Source organism: Piliocolobus tephrosceles, chromosome 8 (genome assembly GCF_002776525.5).
Source record: "Piliocolobus tephrosceles isolate RC106 chromosome 8, ASM277652v3, whole genome shotgun sequence".
Lineage (NCBI taxonomy): Eukaryota > Metazoa > Chordata > Mammalia > Primates > Cercopithecidae > Piliocolobus > Piliocolobus tephrosceles.
Genome location: NC_045441.1, coordinates 88,699,974 through 88,711,005, shown reverse-complemented (window position 1 = coordinate 88,711,005; position 11,032 = coordinate 88,699,974). Strand labels below are relative to the sequence as shown.

General features: G+C 37.1%; 1 pseudogene; it reads left to right on the top strand.

Annotated features, from left to right (window-relative positions):
- The first annotated feature begins 10,121 nt into the window (after positions 1-10,121).
- Positions 10,122-10,566, top strand: LOC111552436 (annotated as a pseudogene).
- The last annotated feature ends 466 nt before the right edge of the window (positions 10,567-11,032 follow it).

Genomic DNA, 11,032 nt, shown 5'->3' with positions numbered 1-11,032 from the left:
ATTCCCAGAATAAAATAGATTGTCCCATGTTAGCAGTCAAAGCACATCTTTGGGCCATGAGTCACTGTATTATAAAAGGATTTCAAAATGAAATAAAATGTATTAATATAGAGATTAAAGGTTAATTATTAATTTGTGTTATTTTTAAAAGTGGAACACACATTTAGAATTTAAAATTTTAATATTAATCTAATAATTGGCAATCTTTTATGAAATCATTTTACCAACACCACTTAATTCTTACAAAGTACATTATGATAAAATTGTATTTTCCTAAAGTATATTTTTAAAATAAACGAATGTGAATAGTTGATATTCAGACCATACAAATACTTTATATGTATAATTCATAGCATACAAATACTTTATATGTATAACCAATCTCACAGGAAGGGGTTGGATTCTTATCTCCCTATGTTTAATTTGAGATGCCAGATAGCTCACCTTTCCAAAATATGACCTTCCCGAGCACTGAAATATATATCACTAAATCCATTTCTGTTGTGTGTCCAAAGATCCCTAGTTCAAAACCTACACATTACTTTTGAGGTTTAAGATACCTCTAATTTATTTTCTATTGTCATCTATTAATAAAGCAGAAAAGTCATGGAGAAATTAAGCATTGATCAAGTAAGCTTTGTTGAAGCATATGGGAAGAAAAAGATCTCAAGAAAAAGGAATGGGTCATGCAGTGGCTCACGCTTGTAGTCCTAGCACTTTGGGAGGCCGTGGCAGGTGCATCGCTGGATTGCTTGAGCCCAAGAGTTGAAGACCAGCGTAGGCAATGGGGCAAAACCTCTTTTCTGTAAAAAACACAAAAATGAGCCAGGCGTTGTGGTGCACACCTGTAGTCTCAGCTATTTGGGAGATTGAGGTGTGAGGATGACTTGAGCTTGAGAGGCAGAGGTTACAGTGAGCCAAGACTGTGCCATTGCCCTCCAGCCTGGGACCCTGTCTCACAAAAAAAAAAAAAAAAAAAAGAATGACCTAAGGGAGGCAGGTCCCAAGTGAGATAATACAAGGACAATATGGTGTCAATGAGGTGAGATACTCATTTGAAAGAAGAAAAGAAAGACAACTTTTCTACCTGTTTTTTGGTTGTTTGGTTGTTTTTTATTTTTTCCTTTTTGAGGCAAAGATCTCACTCTTTGCACAGGCTGGAAGGCTGGAGTGTGATGGCATGATCATAGATCAACCTCCAGGGCTCGAGCGATCTTCCCATCTCAGCCTCTTGAGTAGCTGGGACTACAGACACAGGCCACCATGCTTGGTTCTTTCACTGTTGGTAGAGACAGAGATCTCACTACATTGCCCAAGCTGCTCTTGAACTCCTGGACTCAAGCAATCCTCCTGCCTCACCATCTTAAAGTGCTGGGATTAAAGGCATGAGCCACCGAGCCTGTCAGTGTTACTTTAATAGTTAACCTCATCAACACTAGTAGTAATTCTTTTGATTAAAATAGAGATGTATATTTTTATTAAATGATTATGATCTTGGTTTAAAAACTTTTTTTTAGAAAATCAAACAAATTACATAATACCATAATAATAAAAGTGTAAGGAGAGTTTCAGCAATATGTATTTCTGTAACAATGTGATTATTTTTATAATGAAAAGAATACATTTTTAGAGGGGAAAGAAACACATATGTTTAATTTTATGAATAATGAAGGTGGTGTAAAGGCCAAGAAAACTTGTTATTATGTATAAAAATGTTATTTCAACATTATTATTATCTACAAAACCAAAATGGATTTAATTGAGGTGGGCAAGGAAGGACATATTTTAAATGAGAAAATTTTCTTGTGCCTAAATTGGATACTAAAAACATTCGATACTGTTTATCTGTATTATTTTATTAACTTTGAAAATTATTTTAATATTGTCATTCACTTAGAAGACATCCTGATTTAAAGAAAAGTTTTATAACTAGTTTTAGAACAGATCTATTAGATCCCTGCTAAGGTCAGTTCTTCAGGAAAATACTTATTTTACTCCTTTTGAATAATCTTGTATACTTATGAGGTCAAATAAGTAGTCAAGGAAATAACCATGTTCTCAGGATGTGGCCACCATGGTGACCACATAGTCAACACAGTAAGCTCCAGCATTCGTGTTGTAGTCCAGCTCATTCAAGCAAAGGTAACTCCAGTAGGGAAATTCCCCCGTAGAGAGCATGTGCATTTTTATTTTACCTGTCCTCCGACTGAACTTTGCTCATTATAACAGTAAAAAACACACCCCTGGATGGAGAATTAAAATGCTAATGAGACATGTGATGTACAAATAAGCATGTACAGCCATTGCACGTGTGGACTACCCAGACCATGCTTACTAGTAACACCTCTTTCCACCTCCTTATGAATAATTACGTGAAACTCTCATAAAGGGAATCTCCCTAGTGCCAGTCTCTGCTGTCTCATCCTTATGAGCAGCCCACCCTGAATCCTTTCTCTCAGGGTGTACTGTATATTCTGCACCTAACTTTCAAAATATTATTTTCCTTTGCAATAAATTGCTGTATGCTGCATCTTCTTTGCTATGTCTCTTGTTTAAATTCTTTTAAACTAAGAAGACCAACAACCGAAGTTTCACAATAGCCATCAATATTTCTACACTTATATCTACCACATGTATCAACTCTTAATAATAATAATTATGACGGGACAATAACTGCTCTAAACAGTCCCTATGTATTAACACATTATACAAATTTTGCATAGATTATATTATTAACCCATTTTATAGATGAGGAATCAAAGACAGAGATGTCAAATAACTCACTGAAGATTGTATAATGAACCAAAGGCTAAGCTGGTGTTTACATGTGATTCAAGTATACCATGAAGAAGCCAATATGGTCAAATGACTCAGGTTGTCTATCTGTAAAAAGGCTGAAAATTATTCTGTTTCTACTAACTTCAATGGAGTGGGATAGTGAGTGTCAGGTTTTCATAGGTTAAGACATGAATTCAAAGTCTTAAAGTGAAGACATTAAATTTATATAAAATGACAGGTAATATTAGACTTTATTAATTGTCAAGGTTATCAATTCCTGCTGGGAAAGGAAGTGTATATACGTTAGGGGGTGTAGGTGGGGCGTGGGTCAGAAAAGGCTTACAAGAAGAAATAAGAGCTGTATTGAACTTGAAAGACAAATAGAAATTTTCCAAAAGATGAAAGGCTGGAGGAAAGGGCAAAGGATCCGGACTGAGAGAATGGTATGAGGAAAGAAGGCAGGGAGCAGTTTAGAGTGGAAGAGGAAGAGAGCAAAGATGAAGCTAGAGATCTAGGAAAGGGTAAGATTATGGAGGGCTTGGATGATCTGCCAAAAGCTTTGACTTTATCCCTTATGTAATGAGACGTCTTTTGATGATTTGAAGCACAAACTTCAAATGTTTGAGTTTATGTTTTACATAAATCACTTTGGCAGCTTTGAGGAGGCTATGTTTGAAAAGGGAAAATTTGGTAATAGAAGGTTGCTGCAGAGATCCAAGAAAAAGAATATATGATTTTAGGAGGAGTGGCTACAGTATCTGGGAGAAGAGAACATGTGTATAAACATGCAAGAGGTAAAATCAGCAAGTGTTAGTCTATTTAGTAGTAAGTAGTGAGCAAAAAAGAAGGTGTCATCTCCTGGTTTGCCTGGATGACGGAGTCCTTGTTGTTATCAAAATTAAGAGAAAACACAACTGTAAGTTCAGGATGATGCACTAAATTCTAAACAAGGTTCCAGGAGGACATACAGTGGAGGCGTAAGGTAAAAAATAGAATGTATAATACTTTAGGGAGATACAGACTGAAAGGTATTTATGGGCAGTAACTAGTTCCAACTTGTTCTCAGGAGAACAGTAACATTTAAGTTTCAGACAGAAGAGCCCAAGAGGAATAAACTATTAACCAATGATAGGGCATAAAAGATCCAAGGGAGTAGAGAGAGAATCTCAAAAAGGAAGTAAAAACTAACTTTAAATATAAACTCTAATAACACAAGAACCTTCGGATTTGGCAATGGGGGTTGGGAGTTGTTGATTTGCTTAATGGTGCAGTCACTCCCAGTAGACATAGAAGCCAGATTATAGTTGCTTGAAGAGGGAGTAAAAGGCTTAGGATTTCATGAATTCCTTCTTTTTCCAAATGACCCTCGCCTTGAACGTGTTCTGTAGGTGGCTGTCTTTGGTCTCTGACTGTGTTGGGAGGGAAGTTCATGATTTCTATCACCATTCTCAGCAGTTTTACAACCAAAGCTTTAAAATTAAAGAGGCAAAATAATGTTATGTTGTAAATCTATGTGACATATTTTTATCAGTTTGTACTAACCTATGAAATTCTCAGAATAGTTTCCATTTGAAATTATATGGAGAAACATGATCTGTAATTTGCATCACCAGGAGAGAAGAATGTTGGCATATATATACATTAGCTAACAATCCAATGATTTCATATATATAAATATTTATGTATTTTATATATAGTTGTATATTATATATACAATTATATATTATATATACTTATATAGTATATATTACATATATTACATACAATTATATATTACATACAAAATAACATATTTATATTATAATATATTTGCATAATATATAACATATATGTATATAACATATATGATATATAAGATATTTTATATGATAAATATTATATATAATAAATATAATATTTATTATATAATATTTATTATAGATAATATATATTATATAATATATACATATTTTACATATAATCATTGGATTGTTAGCTAATGTACAATATATAAAGGTATTTCAGAATGATTTCTACTATTTATTTGTATCTGTACATTTTGGGTTTTTTTCTCCTTATAATTATTTAAAGGTAGTGATTGTGGTAGGTTCTGTAATTTTTATTGCCTTAGAAATTACCAAATCTGTGCAATTATCACTATGTCACTCAATAATTTAAAACTTCATTTTACAATCTGAGAATGTGATTATTTGCACGCACCAGCAAGCATTATGAACACCTAAAACCTAGAAATCAAAATTTTTCAAAGCTTATTTGTTTTTACGGCCCCCATGGGGCAACTTGTAGCTAAAAATTCACCCTTCTGGTTGTTCTCAAACTGTTGGGGAAGACTGAGAGAGATCCAAAAGGTATTTAAGCATTTAGACTTGTTACTTAGCAAGGACTCTACATTATATGACATTAATTCCCTTTATAAAACAAAGTGGTTGGCCTGATTTTCTGATTTTTTTTTAAATATTTGGTGAAAATTTCTGGAGATTTAAAGACTACATAATTATCTCACTGTTTTGTACTCTTATAAACACTTTGGGGTCATCATCGAGAACAGTGAGGTATCTACTATCACCACACATATTTATGTAACCAAATCCTATTCTGCTCATATAAATTGTTTAATACTGCAATAATATGAGTCATGGAACTTAGAAATCATATTTTGTCAAAAAGTTTTATATTTTTGTCATAGCCATTAGAAAGTTATAATGTGCTCATCTGTGAATTTTAAATAAATTTTGTGGAAAAAATTGCCTGATTGTACGTTTTCTTAAGAAACAATTAAATTGATATTAGCTGCCAAGTTATTTAAAATTCTCTCTGGTTTCCACCATTGTGTAAGTTAGTGGTTATCTTTATAAAATCCCAAGGACTTCTTGAAAAGTTACAGGAAATCATACTTTTTGCTACGATTCTAATTCCATGGCTATTTCCTCAATTTCAAATTTCTGAACGTTTGACACAACTGAAATAATAAGAAACGGGGTGGGACAAACTTGTTTGTGTAGGCAACTGTGAGAAATATAACAAAGTGCCCCGGGCTTCCATCTGTTTCCCAGAAGATGAAGGGAGCAGGTGCCTGAGGTGTGCTCCTGTGGAGGAACCCTGGGGCAGAGCTTCTGGACTCATGAAGGTCTAAGGCTGTGGGAATCTAAGTCTAGGGCTGTGGGAATCACCTTGGTGGTTTCAGCAGCTGTGATCTGTACTGAATGCCTGACCAACTCCCTTCCTCCCAGGGAGGAATGGATGGAATGTGGATTCTCCACTTTACCTAGGGCTTTGAAACAGCAGGGAGCTCTTTACCATCTCTAAGGCCTTAGCAAGCTGAAGGTATTTAAGACTCATAGGCAGAGGGGCCAGGGTTTCCCCATAAATCAAAGTGAGGATGCTGCACAATTAGAACTTACCACAATTATCTCGGTTTTATTTCAGCATATATTTAAAAATTAAAACCAAACAATAAATTGAAGAATAGGAGTGGAGGTAAACAAGCATATTATCTTAAAAGTCTATAGATTCAGCATGGGCCGGATTGTGTACTCAGAAAATGGTGTTGCACAAAATTGTAGTGTAATCTTTATGACCATAAATAATGTAATCAGGTGTAACATCTACCTAATTATGTGGATTGAAGAAAGCTGACTTCAAGCGTTTTAGAATCAGAGGGTTGGTATGTATTGGATACATAATAATAATGAGTTGCATAACCACGGGAGATAATTTTACATCTCTGGACTCTCTGAAAAACAAAGAAGTTGGACCAGGTGTTCAAAATCCTATTATCTCAAGTCCTGAAGTTTTTCATTATAACTATCGGTCTATTTTCAAGTTATAAGCAGTATATGATTCACTAATTATTTTTGTATTATTTTAATTTTTTATTTTTATAAGTATAAATTCATTCATGCTTGGTACAAAAAATAATCAGAGAATTTTTTTAAGAATTAAGAAAACCTATAAACCCAATATCCTAACAAATCTAGAGTGAACATTTTTGTGTCTGTAAGTATAAACTTCCTGTAATACATACATGTTTTATTAAATTGAGATTATACTATTCATGCTATTTCATTATTCACTTTTTGTCTTAAAATGTTATTGGCTGGGTGTGGTGGCTTATGCCTGTAATCCCAGCACTTTGGGAGGCCGAGGCGGGCGGATCACGAGATCAGGAGTCTGAGAGCAGCCTGGCCAATATGGTGAAACCGCATCTCTACTAAACACACACACACACACACACACACACACACACAATTAGCTGGGCATGGTGGTGGGCACCTGTAATCCTAGCTACTTGGGAGGCTGAGGCAGGAGAATCGTTTGAACCTGGGAGGCTGAGATTGCACTGAGCCAAGATTGCGCCATTGCACTCCAGCTTGGGCGACAGGGTCAGACTCTGTCTCAAAAAAAAAAAAAAAAAAACCAATCAGATGTATTTTCTATGATTATATGAATTTTGCTAATAAAGGTTGCGCGTTTTTCTGCATGTATATTTTGTGTATAAGCCATCTTTTATTTAAAAAATTGTAATGCTGATGAAGACTATCAATAAATATCAATAGATTATGTTCAGTAACATTATTAATGAGCATTTAAGTTACTTATTTCTGCTATTATTTATGCTTCGGTAAGTACACTTACGTACCCATGGTTATGAATTTCTCTGAGTATTTCCATAAGATAAATTCCAAGAAGTAGAATTGTGAAATCGGAGTTGTGAGTGTGTGTTTTAATGTGACAACTATTTTTAAATTAAATAACATATATAAATTTTATAAAATACACAAAAATCATGTTCAGTCATAATTTTAGTGTACTACCTTGTTGAACTTCCATTAAGTGATTTTCTGTAAGTATACCTTTTAATATTGCTGAGACTAAATGCATTTGCAAGAATATGTTTTGAAAGTAATGGTGTATTTGTCCCTCACACTGGCGCAAGAGAGAAAGGACTAAGTGCTAAAATCAGGCCCCAAATTTCTCATACAGTGATTAGCAGAGACATACACCAAGCAGGTCCGTTACTCTGGGACCTGGCTGGGGTAGAAGTAAAGAGCCTTGGGCTGCTGTCCCTCTTGGCTCACATGAATTTTTTTCTCCTTCTTCTTCACATACTGTGGGGTGAGTGATCCCAGAGAATTTTATAGTCTAAGGCTATAGAATCGATGTAACTATTTTCTAAAATCTGGATTGATACCAACTGAGAAATAACTATTTGGCTACAAATTAGTAAAAACTACCATTTAAAAACACCTTTTTATCAGGCACCATGCTTTATGCCTTAAATGCATTTTTTTGTTAAATTTGCAAGAAGAAAAATAAGAAAGAAAGAAACAAGAAAACAGGAGTTCTGCATTGTAGGTTTTGTTGTGCCTGTGTAAAGAAGAGGTATTGTTGAGGACATCACACTAAATGAAATAATCCAGTAACAGAAGACAAATGATGCATGATTCCAATTATATGAGGTATCTGAAACAGACAAATTCTTATAATCAAACAATGGAATGGTGTCTCCCAGGAGCTGGGAGGAAAGGAAAATAGGGAATTACTAGTCAACAGGCATAACATTTGGGTCAAGCAAGATGAATAAGCTCTAGGGCAATGCAGGACAACATTTTACCTATAGTCAACAATAATGTGTATTGTCTTGCAAGGGTGGAAATTTGTGATACCTTTCTTCACTCATCATAAGGGTGGTGGCCGCACTCCTATAACAAAGATGGGTTAACAAGAAACCAATTACTTAATCAAAGTTTATCATGACACAGGAGCCTTCAAAAATGAAGACCCAAAGACCCAGAAAAAAAATGTCCATTTTAATACTTAGATTTGATGAAGAACGGGGAGTTACGAGGAAATGTGATTGGACAAAAGGGCATGACCTAAAGGTGATAGACTAAGGAGGGAAACCTAACAAGGACTGTCCGTTCAGATTATTCTTGGCCTCTCTGTGTAGCATTTCTTCCTCCAGGGTAGGGGGCAGGACCCGTCTGGAATGAGCATTTTCAAGGGAGAAGAGAGAAGGGGGACAGTGACCTTTCTAGGTTTTATGGCTTGCTTTGCAAAAGAGGGGTTCTCATTTCTAAGACCTGCTTTGGGGAAGTTATATTCTGACTTCCAAGACTTACTTCTGAAAGAAGGAGTGGGAGACAGGAGGGCAGGAAAAAATGAGAGATAGATTGCTTCTGAGGCGTTCCAGTGTTCTTCAGTTCAAAGTACTCAACACACCAAGGCATCATACTTTGGGGTATCATATTCTGACCCTCAATATTACACTTAAAAATTTGTTAAGATGAAGCCAGATGCAATGGCTGACGCCTGTAATCCCAGCACTTTGGGAGGCCGAGGCAGGCAGATCATTAAGGTGAGGAGTTCAAGACCAGCCTGGCCAACATGGTGAAATCACATCTCTACAAAAATACAAAATTTAGCCAGGCATGATGGCGGGTGCCTATAATCCCAGCTATTCGGGAGACTAAGGCAGGAGAACTGCTTGAACTGGGGAGGTGAAGGTTGCAGTGAGCTGAGATCACACCACTGCACTCCATCCAGCCTGGGTGACAGAGTAAGACCCTATCTCAAAAAAATAAAAATAAACCAGAAATTGTTAAGATGGTGGATTTCATGTTCAGTATTCTTACCACCCAAAGATTTTTTAGAAATGTAAAAATTGATGCATAGATGTTGGGTTCTGCGTGTTTCCTAAACAAAGGAATGAACACACAAGAACTAACTTCTACTCCTATAGATATCAACAGTCCCTGGAGTAACCGCAAATATTCAGAGGCCAGAGAGGTGGAATTCCTCATAATTTTCCCATGGGTCCCCCTTCATTTATTTATTTACCTGCCCGCGGTCTCCCCGCGCCTGCCCGGGGTGTTCCCCCTCCGGTTCCTTGCTCTTGTGGAGCCACGGACCCTGCTCGCTGTGCCAGATGTTGGGGTCCGCCTGTTTCCTAAACAAAGGAATGAACACACAAGACAACACAAGACAAGACAAACATGGCGGCCGCCCCGAATGACACGCTTCGCTTTATTTTATACAGTCGTTTGTGGAATGTTACCAAGTCACAAGACACATTGTTGTTTTTCTGACCTTTCCCTGACTTTCTGGATTTTCAAGATGTTTACACATAAACAAGCCCCCAGGGTCTGCTGTTTGCAGCTGGCTAGTATGGGGAACGCCCTGCTTCCTTTGCAAGAGCAGGACTTATCGGGAACATCTCGTTTGCGAGCATGTAGTCCTCTACAATAAAATTATTTAAAAACCTGCCCAAGATTAAAAACCCAGTAAGTGTGGTTGTGGGACACTGGGCGTGGAGGGCGGTCGTGGCTGGCAGTGGAGGCAGAATGTTGGCTACCAGGGTATTAAGCCTAGTTGGCAAGTGAGCAATTTCCACCTCTGTGTGTGTACGAGCACATGAAAGTGTTGTGAAGAGCGAAGACTTTTCGCTCCCAACTTACGTGGATTGGCGTGACTATCCCTTGCTGGATGTGGCCCATGTCAAGCACCTGTCTGCCAGCCAGAAGGCCCTGAAGGAGAAGGAGAAGGAGTCCTGGAGCAGCCTCCCCACGGATGAGAAAGTCGAGTTGTACCACATTAAGTTCGGGGAGAGCTTTGCTGAGATGAACAGGGGCTCAAATGAGTGGAAGACGGTTGTGGGCAGTGCCATACTCTTCATCTGCTTCACCGCGCTCATTATCATGTGGCAGAAGAGCTATGTGTAGGGCCCCCTCCCGGAGACCTTTGACAAAGAGTGGGTGGCCATGGAGACCAAGAGGATGCTGGACATGAAGGTGAACCCCATCCAGCGTTTAGCCTCCAAGTGGGACTACGAAAAGAGTGGAAGTGGAGTGGAAGAAGTGAGAGATGCTGCCCTGTGCCTGCACCTGACTCTGTCACCTCCATGCAACTCCATGCCTATTTACTGAAAACCTGTTATGCCAAACAGTAGGACTGCTAATAAAAGACCAGTTTACCTGAAAAAAAAAAAAAGAAAAAACCTAGTAAGTGGATGATTGAAATCAGATTTGAGGCTCTTCATCCATAATCCTGTTATTTGTCTTAACTCATCATGTTTTATTTGCAGTATGTTTACAGAACATCACAAATTCATCCCAATACAAGGATCACCTGAAACTCACCACTTATACTATTTGAGTGAAAATAGTTATAACCTTGTACTTCTTATGTCCGGTAATGTTTGTTTAGTCTCATACATTTCTATCCTAAAAACATTAGGAGGTGTGGGATGAGTTCT